The sequence below is a fragment of the Oncorhynchus mykiss genome, chromosome 2 (genome assembly GCF_057628025.1).
Source record: "Oncorhynchus mykiss isolate SJ-2025 chromosome 2, ASM5762802v1, whole genome shotgun sequence".
Taxonomy (NCBI): Eukaryota; Metazoa; Chordata; class Actinopteri; order Salmoniformes; family Salmonidae; genus Oncorhynchus; species Oncorhynchus mykiss.
Window position 1 is genome coordinate 30022077 of NC_143023.1, and position 21986 is coordinate 30044062.

At 43.2% G+C, this 21986-nt stretch overlaps 8 non-coding genes across 8 annotated transcripts; all 8 read right to left on the bottom strand.

Moving 5' to 3' along the window:
• Positions 1–3863: 3863 nt before the first annotated feature.
• Positions 3864–3945, bottom strand: trnas-aga (transfer RNA serine (anticodon AGA)). The gene has a single exon. It is a non-coding gene; the product is annotated as a tRNA-Ser (tRNA).
• Positions 3946–5888: 1943 nt separating this feature from the next.
• trnas-aga (transfer RNA serine (anticodon AGA)) lies at positions 5889–5970 on the bottom strand. Its single transcript has one exon. It is a non-coding gene; the product is annotated as a tRNA-Ser (tRNA).
• Positions 5971–9394: 3424 nt separating this feature from the next.
• Positions 9395–9476, bottom strand: trnas-aga (transfer RNA serine (anticodon AGA)). The gene has a single exon. It is a non-coding gene; the product is annotated as a tRNA-Ser (tRNA).
• A 3424-nt stretch (positions 9477–12900) lies between these two features.
• trnas-aga (transfer RNA serine (anticodon AGA)) lies at positions 12901–12982 on the bottom strand. Its single transcript has one exon. It is a non-coding gene; the product is annotated as a tRNA-Ser (tRNA).
• Positions 12983–14954: 1972 nt separating this feature from the next.
• Positions 14955–15036, bottom strand: trnas-aga (transfer RNA serine (anticodon AGA)). The gene has a single exon. It is a non-coding gene; the product is annotated as a tRNA-Ser (tRNA).
• A 1971-nt stretch (positions 15037–17007) lies between these two features.
• trnas-aga (transfer RNA serine (anticodon AGA)) lies at positions 17008–17089 on the bottom strand. The gene has a single exon. It is a non-coding gene; the product is annotated as a tRNA-Ser (tRNA).
• Positions 17090–19060: 1971 nt separating this feature from the next.
• On the bottom strand, positions 19061–19142 carry trnas-aga (transfer RNA serine (anticodon AGA)). Its single transcript has one exon. It is a non-coding gene; the product is annotated as a tRNA-Ser (tRNA).
• Positions 19143–21050: 1908 nt separating this feature from the next.
• trnas-aga (transfer RNA serine (anticodon AGA)) lies at positions 21051–21132 on the bottom strand. The gene has a single exon. It is a non-coding gene; the product is annotated as a tRNA-Ser (tRNA).
• Positions 21133–21986: the final 854 nt, after the last annotated feature.

Genomic DNA, 21986 nt, shown 5'->3' on the forward strand with positions numbered 1-21986 from the left:
AAGTTCAAATCCCCGAGCTGACAAGGTACAAATCTGTCATTCTGCCCCTGAACTGACAGTTAACCCACTGTTCCTAGGCCGTCACTGAAAATAAGAATTTGTTCTTAACTGACTTGCATAGTTAAATAAAGGTAAAATACATTTGGGAGGAGGAGCTCGTGGTAATGGCTGGAAGCGGAATCAGTGGAATGGTATCAAATGCATCAAACACATAGTTTGATTCCATTCCAGACATTATTATGAGCCGTCCTCCCCTCAGCAGCCTCCACTGATATAACATTATCATAGTATTATAAAGAGAACATTGGTGAAAACTGTTAGTACAGAAATATCTGTACTATCCGACAGGATGCTCTTGATTGTGCAGTTGTAAAAGTTTGTGAGTGTTTTTGGTGACAAACCAAATTTCTTCAGCCTCCTGAGGTTGAAAAGGCGCTGCTGCGCCTTCTTCACCACGCTGTGTGTCTGTGTGGGTGGACCATTTCAGTTTGTCCGTGATGTGTACGCCGAGGAACTTTCCACCTTCTCCACTACTGTCCCGTCAATATGGATCGGGGGCTTCTCCCTCTGCTGTTTCCTGAAGTCCACGATCATCTCCTTTGTTTTGTTGACATTGAGTGTGAGGTTATTTTCCTGACACCACACTTCCTGACACCACACTCCGAGGGCCCTCACCTCCTCCCTGTAGGCCGTCTCGTCGCTGTTGGTAATCAAGCCTACCACTGTAGTGTCGTCTGCAAACTTGATGATTGAGTTGGAGGCGTGCATGGCCACGCAGTCATGGGTGAACAGGGAGTACAGGAGAGGGCTGAGAACGCACCCTTGTGGGGCCCCAGTGTTGAGGATCAGCGGGGTGGAGATGTTGTTTCCTACATTCACCACCTACGGGCCGGCCCTTTTGCAATGTAACGTTAGCTAATGCATTGGAGTCAGAAGGACAAAAATGAAAGCAACCTTTCCATTGGAAACAGGCTAAAAACAATCAAACATAGCCTCATATTTATCTCATTATAGCTAGCTAATACATCCGTGTGATATCCAAACAGCTAACTTTAGCTAGCTACTACTACTGGACAGTAGATGCTGTTAGCAACAACAACAAAAAACTGCATTCAACATTGCAAGGCGATGTAGCTAAGGTTATTTACTCACGTTTAGCGCAAGGGAATCGAAATCATCGTCAAGTATGTCCTCAAGAAGGGCATCTATATCTTCGCTGTCCGTTTTTCTGGGTATATCGTCAGTGGTGCTGACGGTGTGAAGCGAGGAACAGTTTTAGCAAGCTAACGTTACATAGCTAACTACGTGATTTAGCTAACATGCTTGATGAAATAACAATGCATTTTAGGAAGGCTGGCGTTTGCAACTAATTAGCTAACGTTACATAGCTATCGTCGTTAGTTACATTGCATAAGCTTCCACTGTGTCAGTCATGGTCAACAACTTGGTTTGCTAACCTTGCTTGCTAACGTTAGTCCATTCCCCCGTACTAACGTTAGCTATCGTTAACGTTAGCCGGTTGACACTTGCATTTTACTACGCACCAGTGTTTTCTTACTTTCCCAGTTTGCGTTAAACATTTCCCAGCCGTCGATAAATCTGAGGGAGCTTGAAGTTGTGGCGTCAAATATACGTTGCGACAGAACTTTGTTTCAACCTCATCTAGCAATTCGTCCAAATCGTCCGCCATAGCTTCAGGGTACTGCTGCTTATTGACTGTTGTCATGAACAGGAGTGCTTGATTGACAGGCGTAACCTAATTTCAAGTAGGTAAAGATTGATACCGTGTAGCTAGCGATTTATGTGTAGTGATACAGATCCTGGCTATCTATGAAACAATGCCTGGGCATTACCTATCACAGGAGAAAAATATCACGTTGTCGGCAGGATTCGAACTTGCGCGGGAAGATCCCAATGGATTTCTAGTCCATCGCCTTAACCACTCGGCCACGACAACTGCTGATGCTATTGAAGACAGAAACCGGTAATAGCCAACATAAAATTACAAATATATCAGACACTGACTGATATTATGTTTTAGCAAAACTCAAATTACGTTGGTAACCATTTTTTCCAGGCTGTATCATCACAACCGGCAGTGATTGATAGGCCCAGAGGGCAGCGCACAATTGGCCCTGCGTCATCCGTGTTTGGCAGGTGTAGGCCTTCATTGAAAATACGAATTTGTTCTTAACTGATTTGCCTAGTTAAATAATAAATAAATAAAAATAGCAATAAGGCACCTCGGGGGATTGTGGTATATCGCCAAAGGGGGAGATCAAGCTGATCCTAACTGTTATAGGCATATTTCTATTTTTCCCCGTTTATCAAAAGTGTTGGAAAACTTGTCAATAATCAATTGACTGGCTTTCTTGATGTCTATAGTATTCTCTCTGGTATGCAATCTGTTTTGTTTTGTCTCAGCCACTGCCTGTCACCAAGGGAGTACCCCAAGGCTCAATCCTTACTTATTGTTTAAACAGAAAACACAGGAGATTGGTGGCACCTCCTAGTGGTTAAAGCGTTGGACTAGTAACCGGAAGGTTGCAAGTTCAAATCCCTGAGCTGACAAGGTACAAATCTGTTGTTCTGCCCCTGAACTGACAGTTAACCCACTGTTCCTAGGCCGTCACTGAAAATAAGAATTTGTTCTTAACTGACTTGCGTAGTTAAATAAAGGTAAAATACATTTGGGAGGAGGAGCTCGTGGTAATGGCTGGAAACGGAATCAGTGGAATGGAATCAAATGCATCAAACACATAGTTTGATTCCATTCCAGACATTATTATGAGCCGTCCTCCCCTCAGCAGCCTCCACTGATATAACATTATCATAGTATTATAAAGAGAACATTGGTGAAAACTGTTAGTACAGAAATGTCTGTACTATCCGACAGGATGCTCTCGATTGTGCAGTTGTAAAAGTTTTTGGTGACAAGCCAAATTTCTTCAGCCTCCTGAGGTTGAAAAGGCGCTGCTGCGCCTTCTTCACCACGCTGTGTGTCTGTGTGGGTGGACCATTTCAGTTTGTCCGTGATGTGTACGCCGAGGAACTTTCCACCTTCTCCACTACTGTCCCGTCGATATGGATAGGGGGCTTCTCCCTCTGCTGTTTCCTGAAGTCCATGATCATCTCCTTTGTTTTGTTGACATTGAGTGTGAGGTTATTTTCCTGACACCACACTCCGAGGGCCCTCACCTCCTCCCTGTAGTTTTTCTGGGTATATCGTCAGTGGTGCTGACGGTGTGAAGCGAGGAACAGTTTTAGCAAGCTAACGTTACATAGCTAACTACGTGATTTAGCTAACATGCTTGATGAAATAACAATGCATTTTAGGAAGGCTGGCGTTTGCAACTAATTAGCTAACGTTACATAGCTATCGTCGTTAGTTACATTGCATAAGCTTCCACTGTGTCAGTCATGGTCAACAACTTGGTTTGCTAACCTTGCTTGCTAACGTTAGTCCATTCCCCCGTACTAACGTTAGCTATCGTTAACGTTAGCCGGTTGACACTTGCATTTTACTACGCACCAGTGTTTTCTTACTTTCCCAGTTTGCGTTAAACATTTCCCAGCCGTCGATAAATCTGAGGGAGCTTGAAGTTGTGGCGTCAAATATACGTTGCGACAGAACTTTGTTTCAACCTCATCTAGCAATTCGTCCAAATCGTCCGCCATAGCTTCAGGGTACTGCTGCTTATTGACTGTTGTCATGAACAGGAGTGCTTGATTGACAGGCGTAAACTAATTTCAAGTAGGTAAAGATTGATACCGTGTAGCTAGCGATTTATGTGTAGTGATACAGATACTGGCTATCTATGATACAATGCCTGGGCATTACCAATCACAGGATAAAAATATCACGTTGTCGGCAGGATTCGAACCTGCGCGGGAAGATCCCAATGGATTTCTAGTCCATCGCCTTAACCACTCGGCCACGACAACTGCTGATGCTATTGAAGACAGAAACCGGTAATAGCCAACATAAAATTCCAAATATATCAGACACTGACTGATATTATGTTTTAGCAAAACTCAAATTACGTTGGTAACCATTTTTTCCAGGCTGTATCATCACAACCGGCAGTGATTGATAGGCCCAGAGGGCAGCGCACAATTGGCCCTGCGTCATCCGTGTTTGGCAGGTGTAGGCCTTCATTGAAAATACGAATTTGTTCTTAACTGATTTGCCTAGTTAAATAATAAATAAATAAAAATAGCAATAAGGCACCTCGGGGGATTGTGGTATATCGCCAAAGGGGGAGATCAAGCTGACTGTTATAGGCCTATTTCTATTTTTCCCCGTTTATCAAAAGTGTTGGAAAACTTGTCAATAATCAATTGACTGGCTTTCTTGATGTCTATAGTATTCTCTCTGGTATGCAATCTGTTTTTTTTTGTCTCAGCCCCTGCCTGTCAACAAGGGAGTACCCCAAGGCTCAATCCTTACTTATTGTTTAAACAGAAAACACAGGAGATTGGTGGCACCTCCTAGTGGTTAAAGTGTTGGACTAGTAACCGGAAGGTTGCAAGTTCAAATCCCCGAGCTGACAAGGTACAAATCTGTCGTTCTGCCCCTGAACTGACAGTTAACCCACTGTTCCTAGGCTGTCACTGAAAATAAGAATTTGTTCTTAACTGACTTGCGTAGTTAAATAAAGGTAAAATACATTTGGGAGGAGGAGCTCGTGGTAATGGCTGGAAGCGGAATCAGTGGAATGGTATCAAACACATAGTTTGATTCCATTCCAGACATTATTATGAGCCGTCCTCCCCTCAGCAGCCTCCACTGATATAACATTATCATAGTATTATAAAGAGAACATTGGTGAAAACTGTTAGTACAGAATGATCTGTACTATCCGACAGGATGCTCTCGATTGTGCAGTTGTAAAAGTTTGTGAGTGTTTTTGGTGACAAGCCAAATTTCTTCAGCCTCCTGAGGTTGAAAAGGCGCTCCTGCGCCTTCTTCACCACGCTGTGTGTCTGTGTGGGTGGACCATTTCAGTTTGTCCGTGATGTGTACGCCGAGGAACTTTCCACCTTCTCCACTACTGTCCCGTCGATATGGATAAGGGGCTTCTCCCTCTGCTGTTTCCTGAAGTCCACGATCATCTCCTTTGTTTTGTTGACATTGAGTGTGAGGTTATTTTCCTGACACCACACTCCGAGGGCCCTCACCTCCTCCCTGTAGGCCGTCTCGTCGCTGTTGGTAATCAAGCCTACCACTGTAGTGTCGTCTGCAAACTTGATGATTTGAGTTGGAGGCGTGCATGGCCACGCAGTCATGGGTGAACAGGGAGTACAGGAGAGGGCTGAGAACGCACCCTTGTGGGGCCCCAGTGTTGAGGATCAGCGGGGTGGAGATGTTGTTTCCTACATTCACCACCTACGGGCCGGCCCTTTTGCAATGTAACGTTAGCTAATGCATTGGAGTCAGAAGGACAAAAATGAAAGCAACCTTTCCATTGGAAACAGGCTAAAAACAATCAAACATAGCCTCATATTTATCTCATTATAGCTAGCTAATACATCCGTGTGATATCCAAACAGCTAACTTTAGCTAGCTACTACTACTGGACAGTAGATGCTGTTAGCAACAACAACAAAAAACTGCATTCAACATTGCAAGGCGATGTAGCTAAGGTTATTTACTCACGTTTAGCGCAAGGGAATCGAAATCATCGTCAAGTATGTCCTCAAGAAGGGCATCTATATCTTCGCTGTCCGTTTTTCTGGGTATATCGTCAGTGGTGCTGACGGTGTGAAGCGAGGAACAGTTTTAGCAAGCTAACGTTACATAGCTAACTACGTGATTTAGCTAACATGCTTGATGAAATAACAATGCATTTTAGGAAGGCATTACCAATCACAGGAGAAAAATATCACGTTGTCGGCAGGATTCGAACCTGCGCGGGAAGATCCCAATGGATTTCTAGTCCATCGCCTTAACCACTCGGCCACGACAACTGCTGATGCTATTGAAGACAGAAACCGGTAATAGCCAACATAAAATTACAAATATATCAGACACTGACTGATATTATGTTTTAGCAAAACTCAAATTACGTTGGTAACCATTTTTTCCAGGCTGTATCATCACAACCGGCAGTGATTGATAGGCCCAGAGGGCAGCGCACAATTGGCCCTGCGTCATCCGTGTTTGGCAGGTGTAGGCCTTCATTGAAAATACGAATTTGTTCTTAACTGATTTGCCTAGTTAAATAATAAATAAATAAAAATAGCAATAAGGCACCTCGGGGGATTGTGGTATATCGCCAAAGGGGGAGATCAAGCTGATCCTAACTGTTATAGGCATATTTCTATTTTTCCCCGTTTATCAAAAGTGTTGGAAAACTTGTCAATAATCAATTGACTGGCTTTCTTGATGTCTATAGTATTCTCTCTGGTATGCAATCTGTTTTTTTTGTCTCAGCCACTGCCTGTCAACAAGGGCTCAATCCTTACTTATTGTTTAAACAGAAAACACAGGAGATTGGTGGCACCTCCTAGTGGTTAAAGCGTTGGACTAGTAACCGGAAGGTTGCAAGTTCAAATCCCCGAGCTGACAAGGTACAAATCTGTCGTTCTGCCCCTGAACTGACAGTTAACCCACTGTTCCTAGGCCGTCACTGAAAATAAGAATTTGTTCTTAACCTTTCTGATCTCCCCATCCCGGATCCGGGTTCGTGAATACAGACTCAAGCTCATTACCATAACGCAACGTTAACTATTCATGAAAATCGCAAATGAAATAAATATGCTAGCTCTCAAGCTTAGCCTTTTGTTAACAACACTGTCATCTCAGATTTTCAAAATATGCTTCTCAACCATTGCAAAACAAGCATTTGTGTAACAGTATTGATGGCTAACGTAGCATTTAGCATTAGCATTCAGCTGGCAACATTTACACAAAAAAACAGAAAAGCATTCAAAAAAATCATTTACCTTTGAAGAACTTCAGATGTTTTCAATGAGGAGACTCTCAGATAGCAAATGTTCAGTTTTTCCTGAAAGATTATTTGTTTAGGACAAATCGCTCCGTTTTCTGCGTCACGTTTAGCTATGAAAAAACCCCTGTATCCAGGATTGTGTAAATCTATCAGCAAGCTCATTAGCATAACACAACGTTAACTATTTATGAAAATCGCAAATGAAATGAAATAAATATGCCATCTCTCAAGCTTAGCCTTTTGTAAACAACACTGTCATCTCAGATTTTCAAAATATGCTTCTCAACCATAGGAAAACAATCATTTGTGTAAAAGTAGCTAGCTAGAGTTAGCATTTCGCGTTAGCATTTAGCGTTAGCATTAGCGTTAGCATCCAGCACGCAACATTAACAAAAACATAAAAGCCTTCAAATAAAATCATTTACCTTTGAAGAACTTCTGATGTTTTCAATGAGGATACTCTCAGTTAGATAGCAGATGCTCAGTTTTTCCAAAAAGATTCCTTGTGTATTAGAAATAGCTCCGTTTTATACATCACATTTGGCTACCAAAAAAAATCCATAAATTCAGTCCTCAAAACGCAAACTTTTTTCCAAATTAACTCCATAATATCGACTGAAAACATGGCAAACGTTGTTTAGAATCAATCCTCAAGGTGTTTTTCACATATCTCTTCATTGATACATCGTTCTTGGACACATGCTTTCTCTCCTGAATCCCAGGAGAAAATGACCGCACCTGAAGATTACGCACAAATTTAGACAAAGGACACCGGGCGGACCTCTGGAAAATGTAGTCTCTTATGGCCAATCTTCCAATGATATGCCTACAAATACTTCACAATGCTGCTAAGACCTTGGGCGAACGACAGAAAGTGTAGGCTCATTCCTTGCGCAATCACAGCCATATAAGGAGAGAATGGAAAACAGAGCTTCAGAAATTCTGCTAATTCCTGGGTGATGCATCATCTTGGTTTCGCCTGTAGAATGAGTTCTGGGGCACTTACAGACAAAATCTTTGCAGATTCTGAAACTTCAGAGTGTTTTCTTTCCAAAACTGTCAAGAATATGCATAGTCGAGCATCTTTTCGTGACAAAATATCGCGCTTAAAACGGGAACGTTTTTTATCCAAAAATGAAATAGCGCCCCTAGAGCTCTAAGAGGTTAACTGACTTGCGTAGTTAAATAAAGGTAAAATACATTTGGGAGGAGGAGCTCGTGGTAATGGCTGGAAGCGGAATCAGTGGAATGGTATCAAACACATAGTTTGATTCCATTCCAGACATTATTATGAGCCGTCCTCCCCTCAGCAGCATCCACTGATATAACATTATCATAGTATTATAAAGAGAACATTGGTGAAAACTGTTAGTACAGAATGATCTGTACTATCCGACAGGATGCTCTCGATTGTGCAGTTGTAAAAGTTTGTGAGTGTTTTTGGTGACAAGCCAAATTTCTTCAGCCTCCTGAGGTTGAAAAGGCGCTGCTGCGCCTTCTTCACCACGCTGTGTGTCTGTGTGGGTGGACCATTTCAGTTTGTCCGTGATGTGTACGCCGAGGAACTTTCCACCTTCTCCACTACTGTCCCGTCGATATGGATAGGGGGCTTCTCCCTCTGCTGTTTCCTGAAGTCCACGATCATCTCCTTTGTTTTGTTGACATTGAGTGTGAGGTTATTTTCCTGACACCACACTCCGAGGGCCCTCACCTCCTCCCTGTAGGCCGTCTCGTCGCTGTTGGTAATCAAGCCTACCACTGTAGTGTCGTCTGCAAACTTGATGATTTGAGTTGGAGGCGTGCATGGCCACGCAGTCATGGGTGAACAGGGAGTACAGGAGAGGGCTGAGAACGCACCCTTGTGGGGCCCCAGTGTTGAGGATCAGCGGGGTGGAGATGTTGTTTCCTACATTCACCACCTACGGGCCGGCCCTTTTGCAATGTAACGTTAGCTAATGCATTGGAGTCAGAAGGACAAAAATGAAAGCAACCTTTCCATTGGAAACAGGCTAAAAACAATCAAACATAGCCTCATATTTATCTCATTATAGCTAGCTAATACATCCGTGTGATATCCAAACAGCTAACTTTAGCTAGCTACTACTACTGGACAGTAGATGCTGTTAGCAACAACAACAAAAAACTGCATTCAACATTGCAAGGCGATGTAGCTAAGGTTATTTACTCACGTTTAGCGCAAGGGAATCGAAATCATCGTCAAGTATGTCCTCAAGAAGGGCATCTATATCTTCGCTGTCCGTTTTTCTGGGTATATCGTCAGTGGTGCTGACGGTGTGACGCTAGGAACAGTTTTAGCAAGCTAACGTTACATAGCTAACTACGTGATTTAGCTAACATGCTTGATGAAATAACAATGCATTTTAGGAAGGCCGATACAATGTAAACGCCTGGGCATTACCAATCACAGGAGAAAAATATCACGTTGTCGGCAGGATTCGAACCTGCGCGGGAAGATCCCAATGGATTTCTAGTCCATCGCCTTAACCACTCGGCCACGACAACTGCTGATGCTATTGAAGACAGAAACCGGTAATAGCCAACATAAAATTACAAATATATCAGACACTGACTGATATTATGTTTTAGCAAAACTCAAATTACGTTGGTAACCATTTTTTCCAGGCTGTATCATCACAACCGGCAGTGATTGATAGGCCCAGAGGGCAGCGCACAATTGGCCCTGCGTCATCCGTGTTTGGCAGGTGTAGGCCTTCATTGAAAATACGAATTTGTTCTTAACTGATTTGCCTAGTTAAATAATAAATAAATAAAAATAGCAATAAGGCACCTCGGGGGATTGTGGTATATCGCCAAAGGGGGAGATCAAGCTGATCCTAACTGTTATAGGCATATTTCTATTTTTCCCCGTTTATCAAAAGTGTTGGAAAACTTGTCAATAATCAATTGACTGGCTTTCTTGATGTCTATAGTATTCTCTCTGGTATGCAATCTGTTTTTTTTGTCTCAGCCACTGCCTGTCAACAAGGGCTCAATCCTTACTTATTGTTTAAACAGAAAACACAGGAGATTGGTGGCACCTCCTAGTGGTTAAAGCGTTGGACTAGTAACCGGAAGGTTGCAAGTTCAAATCCCCGAGCTGACAAGGTACAAATCTGTCGTTCTGCCCCTGAACTGACAGTTAACCCACTGTTCCTAGGCCGTCACTGAAAATAAGAATTTGTTCTTAACCTTTCTGATCTCCCCATCCCGGATCCGGGTTCGTGAATACAGACTCAAGCTCATTACCATAACGCAACGTTAACTATTCATGAAAATCGCAAATGAAATAAATATGCTAGCTCTCAAGCTTAGCCTTTTGTTAACAACACTGTCATCTCAGATTTTCAAAATATGCTTCTCAACCATTGCAAAACAAGCATTTGTGTAACAGTATTGATGGCTAACGTAGCATTTAGCATTAGCATTCAGCTGGCAACATTTACACAAAAAAACAGAAAAGCATTCAAAAAAATCATTTACCTTTGAAGAACTTCAGATGTTTTCAATGAGGAGACTCTCAGATAGCAAATGTTCAGTTTTTCCTGAAAGATTATTTGTTTAGGACAAATCGCTCCGTTTTCTGCGTCACGTTTAGCTATGAAAAAACCCCTGTATCCAGGATTGTGTAAATCTATCAGCAAGCTCATTAGCATAACACAACGTTAACTATTTATGAAAATCGCAAATGAAATGAAATAAATATGCCATCTCTCAAGCTTAGCCTTTTGTAAACAACACTGTCATCTCAGATTTTCAAAATATGCTTCTCAACCATAGGAAAACAATCATTTGTGTAAAAGTAGCTAGCTAGAGTTAGCATTTCGCGTTAGCATTTAGCGTTAGCATTAGCGTTAGCATCCAGCACGCAACATTAACAAAAACATAAAAGCCTTCAAATAAAATCATTTACCTTTGAAGAACTTCTGATGTTTTCAATGAGGATACTCTCAGTTAGATAGCAGATGCTCAGTTTTTCCAAAAAGATTCCTTGTGTATTAGAAATAGCTCCGTTTTATACATCACATTTGGCTACCAAAAAAAATCCATAAATTCAGTCCTCAAAACGCAAACTTTTTTCCAAATTAACTCCATAATATCGACTGAAAACATGGCAAACGTTGTTTAGAATCAATCCTCAAGGTGTTTTTCACATATCTCTTCATTGATACATCGTTCTTGGACACATGCTTTCTCTCCTGAATCCCAGGAGAAAATGACCGCACCTGAAGATTACGCACAAATTTAGACAAAGGACACCGGGCGGACCTCTGGAAAATGTAGTCTCTTATGGCCAATCTTCCAATGATATGCCTACAAATACTTCACAATGCTGCTAAGACCTTGGGCGAACGACAGAAAGTGTAGGCTCATTCCTTGCGCAATCACAGCCATATAAGGAGAGAATGGAAAACAGAGCTTCAGAAATTCTGCTAATTCCTGGGTGATGCATCATCTTGGTTTCGCCTGTAGAATGAGTTCTGGGGCACTTACAGACAAAATCTTTGCAGATTCTGAAACTTCAGAGTGTTTTCTTTCCAAAACTGTCAAGAATATGCATAGTCGAGCATCTTTTCGTGACAAAATATCGCGCTTAAAACGGGAACGTTTTTTATCCAAAAATGAAATAGCGCCCCTAGAGCTCTAAGAGGTTAACTGACTTGCGTAGTTAAATAAAGGTAAAATACATTTGGGAGGAGGAGCTCGTGGTAATGGCTGGAAGCGGAATCAGTGGAATGGTATCAAACACATAGTTTGATTCCATTCCAGACATTATTATGAGCCGTCCTCCCCTCAGCAGCATCCACTGATATAACATTATCATAGTATTATAAAGAGAACATTGGTGAAAACTGTTAGTACAGAATGATCTGTACTATCCGACAGGATGCTCTCGATTGTGCAGTTGTAAAAGTTTGTGAGTGTTTTTGGTGACAAGCCAAATTTCTTCAGCCTCCTGAGGTTGAAAAGGCGCTGCTGCGCCTTCTTCACCACGCTGTGTGTCTGTGTGGGTGGACCATTTCAGTTTGTCCGTGATGTGTACGCCGAGGAACTTTCCACCTTCTCCACTACTGTCCCGTCGATATGGATAGGGGGCTTCTCCCTCTGCTGTTTCCTGAAGTCCACGATCATCTCCTTTGTTTTGTTGACATTGAGTGTGAGGTTATTTTCCTGACACCACACTCCGAGGGCCCTCACCTCCTCCCTGTAGGCCGTCTCGTCGCTGTTGGTAATCAAGCCTACCACTGTAGTGTCGTCTGCAAACTTGATGATTTGAGTTGGAGGCGTGCATGGCCACGCAGTCATGGGTGAACAGGGAGTACAGGAGAGGGCTGAGAACGCACCCTTGTGGGGCCCCAGTGTTGAGGATCAGCGGGGTGGAGATGTTGTTTCCTACATTCACCACCTACGGGCCGGCCCTTTTGCAATGTAACGTTAGCTAATGCATTGGAGTCAGAAGGACAAAAATGAAAGCAACCTTTCCATTGGAAACAGGCTAAAAACAATCAAACATAGCCTCATATTTATCTCATTATAGCTAGCTAATACATCCGTGTGATATCCAAACAGCTAACTTTAGCTAGCTACTACTACTGGACAGTAGATGCTGTTAGCAACAACAACAAAAAACTGCATTCAACATTGCAAGGCGATGTAGCTAAGGTTATTTACTCACGTTTAGCGCAAGGGAATCGAAATCATCGTCAAGTATGTCCTCAAGAAGGGCATCTATATCTTCGCTGTCCGTTTTTCTGGGTATATCGTCAGTGGTGCTGACGGTGTGAAGCTAGGAACAGTTTTAGCAAGCTAACGTTACATAGCTAACTACGTGATTTAGCTAACATGCTTGATGAAATAACAATGCATTTTAGGAAGGCCGATACAATGTAAACGCCTGGGCATTACCAATCACAGGAGAAAAATATCACGTTGTCGGCAGGATTCGAACCTGCGCGGGAAGATCCCAATGGATTTCTAGTCCATCGCCTTAACCACTCGGCCACGACAACTGCTGATGCGATTGAAGACAGAAACCGGTAATAGCCAACATAAAATTACAAATTATATCAGACACTGACTGATATTATGTTTTAGCAAAACTCAAATTACGTTGGTAACCATTTTTTCCAGGCTGTATCATCACAACCGGCAGTGATTGATAGGCCCAGAGGGCAGCGCACAATTGGCCCTGCGTCATCCGTGTTTGGCAGGTGTAGGCCTTCATTGAAAATACGAATTTGTTCTTAACTGATTTGCCTAGTTAAATAATAAATACATAAAAATAGCAATAAGGCACCTCGGGGGATTGTGGTATATCGCCAAAGGGGGAGATCAAGCTGATCCTAACTGTTATAGGCATATTTCTATTTTTCCCCGTTTATCAAAAGTGTTGGAAAACTTGTCAATAATCAATTGACTGGCTTTCTTGATGTCTATAGTATTCTCTCTGGTATGCAATCAGTTTTTTTTGTCTCAGCCACTGCCTGTCAACAAGGGAGTACCCCAAGGCTCAATCCTTACTTATTGTTTAAACAGAAAACACAGGAGATTGGTGGCACCTCCTAGTGGTTAAAGCGTTGGACTAGTAACCGGAAGGTTGCAAGTTCAAATCCCCGAGCTGACAAGGTACAAATCTGTCGTTCTGCTCCTGAACTGACAGTTAACCCACTGTTCCTAGGCCGTCACTGAAAATAAGAATTTGTTCTTAACTGACTTGCGTAGTTAAATAAAGGTAAAATACATTTGGGAGGAGGAGCTCGTGGTAATGGCTGGAAGCGGAATCAGTGGAATGGTATCAAACACATAGTTTGATTCCATTCCAGACATTATTATGAACCGTCCTCCCCTCAGCAGCCTCCACTGATATAACATTATCATAGTATTATAAAGAGAACATTGGTGAAAACTGTTAGTACAGAATGATCTGTACTATCCGACAGGATGCTCTCGATTGTGCAGTTGTAAAAGTTTGTGAGTGTTTTTGGTGACAAGCCAAATTTCTTCAGCCTCCTGAGGTTGAAAAGGCGCTGCTGCGCCTTCTTCACCACGCTGTGTGTCTGTGTGGGTGGACCATTTCAGTTTGTCCGTGATGTGTACGCCGAGGAACTTTCCACCTTCTCCACTACTGTCCCGTCGATATGGATAGGGGGCTTCTCCCTCTGCTGTTTCCTGAAGTCCACGATCATCTCCTTTGTTTTGTTGACATTGAGTGTGAGGTTATTTTCCTGACACCACACTCCGAGGGCCCTCACCTCCTCCCTGTAGGCCGTCTCGTCGCTGTTGGTAATCAAGCCTACCACTGTAGTGTCGTCTGCAAACTTGATGATTTGAGTTGGAGGCGTGCATGGCCACGCAGTCATGGGTGAACAGGGAGTACAGGAGAGGGCTGAGAACGCACCCTTGTGGGGCCCCAGTGTTGAGGATCAGCGGGGTGGAGATGTTGTTTCCTACATTCACCACCTACGGGCCGGCCCTTTTGCAATGTAACGTTAGCTAATGCATTGGAGTCAGAAGGACAAAAATGAAAGCAACCTTTCCATTGGAAACAGGCTAAAAACAATCAAACATAGCCTCATATTTATCTCATTATAGCTAGCTAATACATCCGTGTGATATCCAAACAGCTAACTTTAGCTAGCTACTACTACTGGACAGTAGATGCTGTTAGCAACAACAACAAAAAACTGCATTCAACATTGCAAGGCGATGTAGCTAAGGTTATTTACTCACGTTTAGCGCAAGGGAATCGAAATCATCGTCAAGTATGTCCTCAAGAAGGGCATCTATATCTTCGCTGTCCGTTTTTCTGGGTATATCGTCAGTGGTGCTGACGGTGTGAAGCGAGGAACAGTTTTAGCAAGCTAACGTTACATAGCTAACTACGGGATTTAGCTAACATGCTTGATGAAATAACAATGCATTTTAGGAAGGCCGATACAATGTAAACGCCTGGGCATTACCAATCACAGGAGAAAAATATCACGTTGTCGGCAGGATTCGAACCTGCGCGGGAAGATCCCAATGGATTTCTAGTCCATCGCCTTAACCACTCGGCCACGACAACTGCTGATGCTATTGAAGACAGAAACCGGTAATAGCCAACATAAAATTACAAATATATCAGACACTGACTGATATTATGTTTTAGCAAAACTCAAATTACGTTGGTAACCATTTTTTCCAGGCTGTATCATCACAACCGGCAGTGATTGATAGGCCCAGAGGGCAGCGCACAATTGGCCCTGCGTCATCCGTGTTTGGCAGGTGTAGGCCTTCATTGAAAATACGAATTTGTTCTTAACTGATTTGCCTAGTTAAATAATAAATACATAAAAATAGCAATAAGGCACCTCGGGGGATTGTGGTATATCGCCAAAGGGGGAGATCAAGCTGATCCTAACTGTTATAGGCATATTTCTATTTTTCCCCGTTTATCAAAAGTGTTGGAAAACTTGTCAATAATCAATTGACTGGCTTTCTTGATGTCTATAGTATTCTCTCTGGTATGCAATCTGTTTTTTTTGTCTCAGCCACTGCCTGTCAACAAGGGAGTACCCCAAGGCTCAATCCTTACTTATTGTTTAAACAGAAAACACAGGAGATTGGTGGCACCTCCTAGTGGTTAAAGCGTTGGACTAGTAACCGGAAGGTTGCAAGTTCAAATCCCCGAGCTGACAAGGTACAAATCTGTCGTTCTGCCCCTGAACTGACAGTTAACCCACTGTTCCTAGGCCGTCACTGAAAATAAGAATTTGTTCTTAACTGACTTGCGTAGTTAAATAAAGGTAAAATACATTCGGGAGGAGGAGCTCGTGGTAATGGCTGGAAGCGGAATCAGTGGAATGGTATCAAACACATAGTTTGATTCCATTCCAGACATTATTATGAGCCGTCCTCCCCTCAGCAGCCTCCACTGATATAACATTATCATAGTATTATAAAGAGAACATTGGTGAAAACTGTTAGTACAGAATGATCTGTACTATCCGACAGGATGCTCTCGATTGTGCAGTTGTAAAAGTTTGTGAGTGTTTTTGGTGACAAGCCAAATTTCTTCAGCCTCCTGAGGTTGAAAAGGCGCTGCTGCGCCTTCTTCACCACGCTGTGTGTCTGTGTGGGTGGACCATTTCAGTTTGTCCGTGATGTGTACGCCGAGGAACTTTCCACCTTCTCCACTACTGTCCCGTCGATATGGATAGGGGGCTTCTCCCTCTGCTGTTTCCTGAAGTCCACGATCATCTCCTTTGTTTTGTTGACATTGAGTGTGAGGTTATTTTCCTGACACCACACTCCGAGGGCCCTCACCTCCTCCCTGTAGGCCGTCTCGTCGCTGTTGGTAATCAAGCCTACCACTGTAGTGTCGTCTGCAAACTTGATGATTTGAGTTGGAGGCGTGCATGGCCACGCAGTCATGGGTGAACAGGGAGTACAGGAGAGGGCTGAGAACGCACCCTTGTGGGGCCCCAGTGTTGAGGATCAGCGGGGTGGAGATGTTGTTTCCTACATTCACCACCTACGGGCCGGCCCTTTTGCAATGTAACGTTAGCTAATGCATTGGAGTCAGAAGGACAAAAATGAAAGCAACCTTTCCATTGGAAACAGGCTAAAAACAATCAAACATAGCCTCATATTTATCTCATTATAGCTAGCTAATACATCCGTGTGATATCCAAACAGCTAACTTTAGCTAGCTACTACTACTGGACAGTAGATGCTGTTAGCAACAACAACAAAAAACTGCATTCAACATTGCAAGGCGATGTAGCTAAGGTTATTTACTCACGTTTAGCGCAAGGGAATCGAAATCATCGTCAAGTATGTCCTCAAGAAGGGCATCTATATCTTCGCTGTCCGTTTTTCTGGGTATATCGTCAGTGGTGCTGACGGTGTGAAGCGAGGAACAGTTTTAGCAAGCTAACGTTACATAGCTAACTACGGGATTTAGCTAACATGCTTGATGAAATAACAATGCATTTTAGGAAGGCCGATACAATGTAAACGCCTGGGCATTACCAATCACAGGAGAAAAATATCACGTTGTCGGCAGGATTCGAACCTGCGCGGGAAGATCCCAATGGATTTCTAGTCCATCGCCTTAACCACTCGGCCACGACAACTGCTGATGCTATTGAAGACAGAAACCGGTAATAGCCAACATAAAATTACAAATATATCAGACACTGACTGATATTATGTTTTAGCAAAACTCAAATTACGTTGGTAACCATTTTTTCCAGGCTGTATCATCACAACCGGCAGTGATTGATAGGCCCAGAGGGCAGCGCACAATTGGCCCTGCGTCATCCGTGTTTGGCAGGTGTAGGCCTTCATTGAAAATACGAATTTGTTCTTAACTGATTTGCCTAGTTAAATAATAAATACATAAAAATAGCAATAAGGCACCTCGGGGGATTGTGGTATATCGCCAAAGGGGGAGATCAAGCTGATCCTAACTGTTATAGGCATATTTCTATTTTTCCCCGTTTATCAAAAGTGTTGGAAAACTTGTCAATAATCAATTGACTGGCTTTCTTGATGTCTATAGTATTCTCTCTGGTATGCAATCTGTTTTTTTTGTCTCAGCCACTGCCTGTCAACAAGGGAGTACCCCAAGGCTCAATCCTTACTTATTGTTTAAACAGAAAACACAGGAGATTGGTGGCACCTCCTAGTGGTTAAAGCGTTGGACTAGTAACCGGAAGGTTGCAAGTTCAAATCCCCGAGCTGACAAGGTACAAATCTGTCGTTCTGCCCCTGAACTGACAGTTAACCCACTGTTCCTAGGCCGTCACTGAAAATAAGAATTTGTTCTTAACTGACTTGCGTAGTTAAATAAAGGTAAAATACATTCGGGAGGAGGAGCTCGTGGTAATGGCTGGAAGCGGAATCAGTGGAATGGTATCAAACACATAGTTTGATTCCATTCCAGACATTATTATGAGCCGTCCTCCCCTCAGCAGCCTCCACTGATATAACATTATCATAGTATTATAAAGAGAACATTGGTGAAAACTGTTAGTACAGAATGATCTGTACTATCCGACAGGATGCTCTCGATTGTGCAGTTGTAAAAGTTTGTGAGTGTTTTTGGTGACAAGCCAAATTTCTTCAGCCTCCTGAGGTTGAAAAGGCGCTGCTGCGCCTTCTTCACCACGCTGTGTGTCTGTGTGGGTGGACCATTTCAGTTTGTCCGTGATGTGTACGCCGAGGAACTTTCCACCTTCTCCACTACTGTCCCGTCGATATGGATAGGGGGCTTCTCCCTCTGCTGTTTCCTGAAGTCCACGATCATCTCCTTTGTTTTGTTGACATTGAGTGTGAGGTTATTTTCCTGACACCACACTCCGAGGGCCCTCACCTCCTCCCTGTAGGCCGTCTCGTCGCTGTTGGTAATCAAGCCTACCACTGTAGTGTCGTCTGCAAACTTGATGATTTGAGTTGGAGGCGTGCATGGCCACGCAGTCATGGGTGAACAGGGAGTACAGGAGAGGGCTGAGAACGCACCCTTGTGGGGCCCCAGTGTTGAGGATCAGCGGGGTGGAGATGTTGTTTCCTACATTCACCACCTACGGGCCGGCCCTTTTGCAATGTAACGTTAGCTAATGCATTGGAGTCAGAAGGACAAAAATGAAAGCAACCTTTCCATTGGAAACAGGCTAAAAACAATCAAACATAGCCTCATATTTATCTCATTATAGCTAGCTAATACATCCGTGTGATATCCAAACAGCTAACTTTAGCTAGCTACTACTACTGGACAGTAGATGCTGTTAGCAACAACAACAAAAAACTGCATTCAACATTGCAAGGCGATGTAGCTAAGGTTATTTACTCACGTTTAGCGCAAGGGAATCGAAATCATCGTCAAGTATGTCCTCAAGAAGGGCATCTATATCTTCGCTGTCCGTTTTTCTGGGTATATCGTCAGTGGTGCTGACGGTGTGAAGCGAGGAACAGTTTTAGCAAGCTAACGTTACATAGCTAACTACGGGATTTAGCTAACATGCTTGATGAAATAACAATGCATTTTAGGAAGGCCGATACAATGTAAACGCCTGGGCATTACCAATCACAGGAGAAAAATATCACGTTGTCGGCAGGATTCGAACCTGCGCGGGAAGATCCCAATGGATTTCTAGTCCATCGCCTTAACCACTCGGCCACGACAACTGCTGATGCTATTGAAGACAGAAACCGGTAATAGCCAACATAAAATTACAAATATATCAGACACTGACTGATATTATGTTTTAGCAAAACTCAAATTACGTTGGTAACCATTTTTTCCAGGCTGTATCATCACAACCGGCAGTGATTGATAGGCCCAGAGGGCAGCGCACAATTGGCCCTGCGTCATCCGTGTTTGGCAGGTGTAGGCCTTCATTGAAAATACGAATTTGTTCTTAACTGATTTGCCTAGTTAAATAATAAATACATAAAAATAGCAATAAGGCACCTCGGGGGATTGTGGTATATCGCCAAAGGGGGAGATCAAGCTGATCCTAACTGTTATAGGCATATTTCTATTTTTCCCCGTTTATCAAAAGTGTTGGAAAACTTGTCAATAATCAATTGACTGGCTTTCTTGATGTCTATAGTATTCTCTCTGGTATGCAATCTGTTTTTTTTGTCTCAGCCACTGCCTGTCAACAAGGGAGTACCCCAAGGCTCAATCCTTACTTATTGTTTAAACAGAAAACACAGGAGATTGGTGGCACCTCCTAGTGGTTAAAGCGTTGGACTAGTAACTGGAAGGTTGCAAGTTCAAATCCCTGAGCTGACAAGGTACAAATCTGTCGTTCTGCCCCTGAACTGACAGTTAACCCACTGTTCCTAGGCCGTCACTGAAAATAAGAATTTGTTCTTAACTGACTTGCGTAGTTAAATAAAGGTAAAATACATTTGGGAGGAGGAGCTCGTGGTAATGGCTGGAAGCGGAATCAGTGGAATGGTATCAAACACATAGTTTGATTCCATTCCAGACATTATTATGAGCCGTCCTCCCCTCAGCAGCCTCCACTGATATAACATTATCATAGTATTATAAAGAGAACATTGGTGAAAACTGTTAGTACAGAATGATCTGTACTATCCGACAGGATGCTCTCGATTGTGCAGTTGTAAAAGTTTGTGAGTGTTTTTGGTGACAAGCCAAATTTCTTCAGCATCCTGAGGTTGAAAAGGCGCTGCTGCGCCTTCTTCACCACGCTGTGTGTCTGTGTGGGTGGACCATTTCAGTTTATCCGTGATGTGTACGCCGAGGAACTTTCCACCTTCTCCACTACTGTCCCGTCGATATGGATAGGGGGCTTCTCCGAGGGCCCTCACCACACTCCGAGGGCCCTCACCTCCTCCCTGTAGGCCGTCTCGTCGCTGTTGGTAATCAAGCCTACCACTGTAGTGTCGTCTGCAAACTTGATGATTTGAGTTGGAGGCGTGCATGGCCACGCAGTCATGGGTGAACAGGGAGTACAGGAGAGGGCTGAGAACGCACCCTTGTGGGGCCCCAGTGTTGAGGATCAGCGGGGTGGAGATGTTGTTTCCTACATTCACCACCTACGGGCCGGCCCTTTTGCAATGTAACGTTAGCTAATGCATTGGAGTCAGAAGGACAAAAATGAAAGCAACCTTTCCATTGGAAACAGGCTAAAAACAATCAAACATAGCCTCATATTTATCTCATTATAGCTAGCTAATACATCCGTGTGATATCCAAACAGCTAACTTTAGCTAGCTACTACTACTGGACAGTAGATGCTGTTAGCAACAACAACAAAAAACTGCATTCAACATTGCAAGGCGATGTAGCTAAGGTTATTTACTCACGTTTAGCGCAAGGGAATCGAAATCATCGTCAAGTATGTCCTCAAGAAGGGCATCTATATCTTCGCTGTCCGTTTTTCTGGGTATATCGTCAGTGGTGCTGACGGTGTGAAGCGAGGAACAGTTTTAGCAAGCTAACGTTACATAGCTAACTACGGGATTTAGCTAACATGCTTGATGAAATAACAATGCATTTTAGGAAGGCCGATACAATGTAAACGCCTGGGCATTACCAATCACAGGAGAAAAATATCACGTTGTCGGCAGGATTCGAACCTGCGCGGGAAGATCCCAATGGATTTCTAGTCCATCGCCTTAACCACTCGGCCACGACAACTGCTGATGCTATTGAAGACAGAAACCGGTAATAGCCAACATAAAATTACAAATATATCAGACACTGACTGATATTATGTTTTAGCAAAACTCAAATTACGTTGGTAACCATTTTTTCCAGGCTGTATCATCACAACCGGCAGTGATTGATAGGCCCAGAGGGCAGCGCACAATTGGCCCTGCGTCATCCGTGTTTGGCAGGTGTAGGCCTTCATTGAAAATACGAATTTGTTCTTAACTGATTTGCCTAGTTAAATAATAAATACATAAAAATAGCAATAAGGCACCTCGGGGGATTGTGGTATATCGCCAAAGGGGGAGATCAAGCTGATCCTAACTGTTATAGGCATATTTCTATTTTTCCCCGTTTATCAAAAGTGTTGGAAAACTTGTCAATAATCAATTGACTGGCTTTCTTGATGTCTATAGTATTCTCTCTGGTATGCAATCTGTTTTTTTTTGTCTCAGCCACTGCCTGTCACCAAGGGAGTACCCCAAGGCTCAATCCTTACTTATTGTTTAAACAGAAAACACAGGAGATTGGTGGCACCTCCTAGTGGTTAAAGCGTTGGACTAGTAACCGGAAGGTTGCAAGTTCAAATCCCCGAGCTGACAAGGTACAAATCTGTCGTTCTGCCCCTGAACTGACAGTTAACCCACTGTTCCTAGGCCGTCACTGAAAATAAGAATTTGTTCTTAACTGACTTGCGTAGTTAAATAAAGGTAAAATACATTTGGGAGGAGGAGCTCGTGGTAATGGCTGGAAGCGGAATCAGTGGAATGGTATCAAACACATAGTTTGATTCCATTCCAGACATTATTATGAGCCGTCCTCCCCTCAGCAGCCTCCACTGA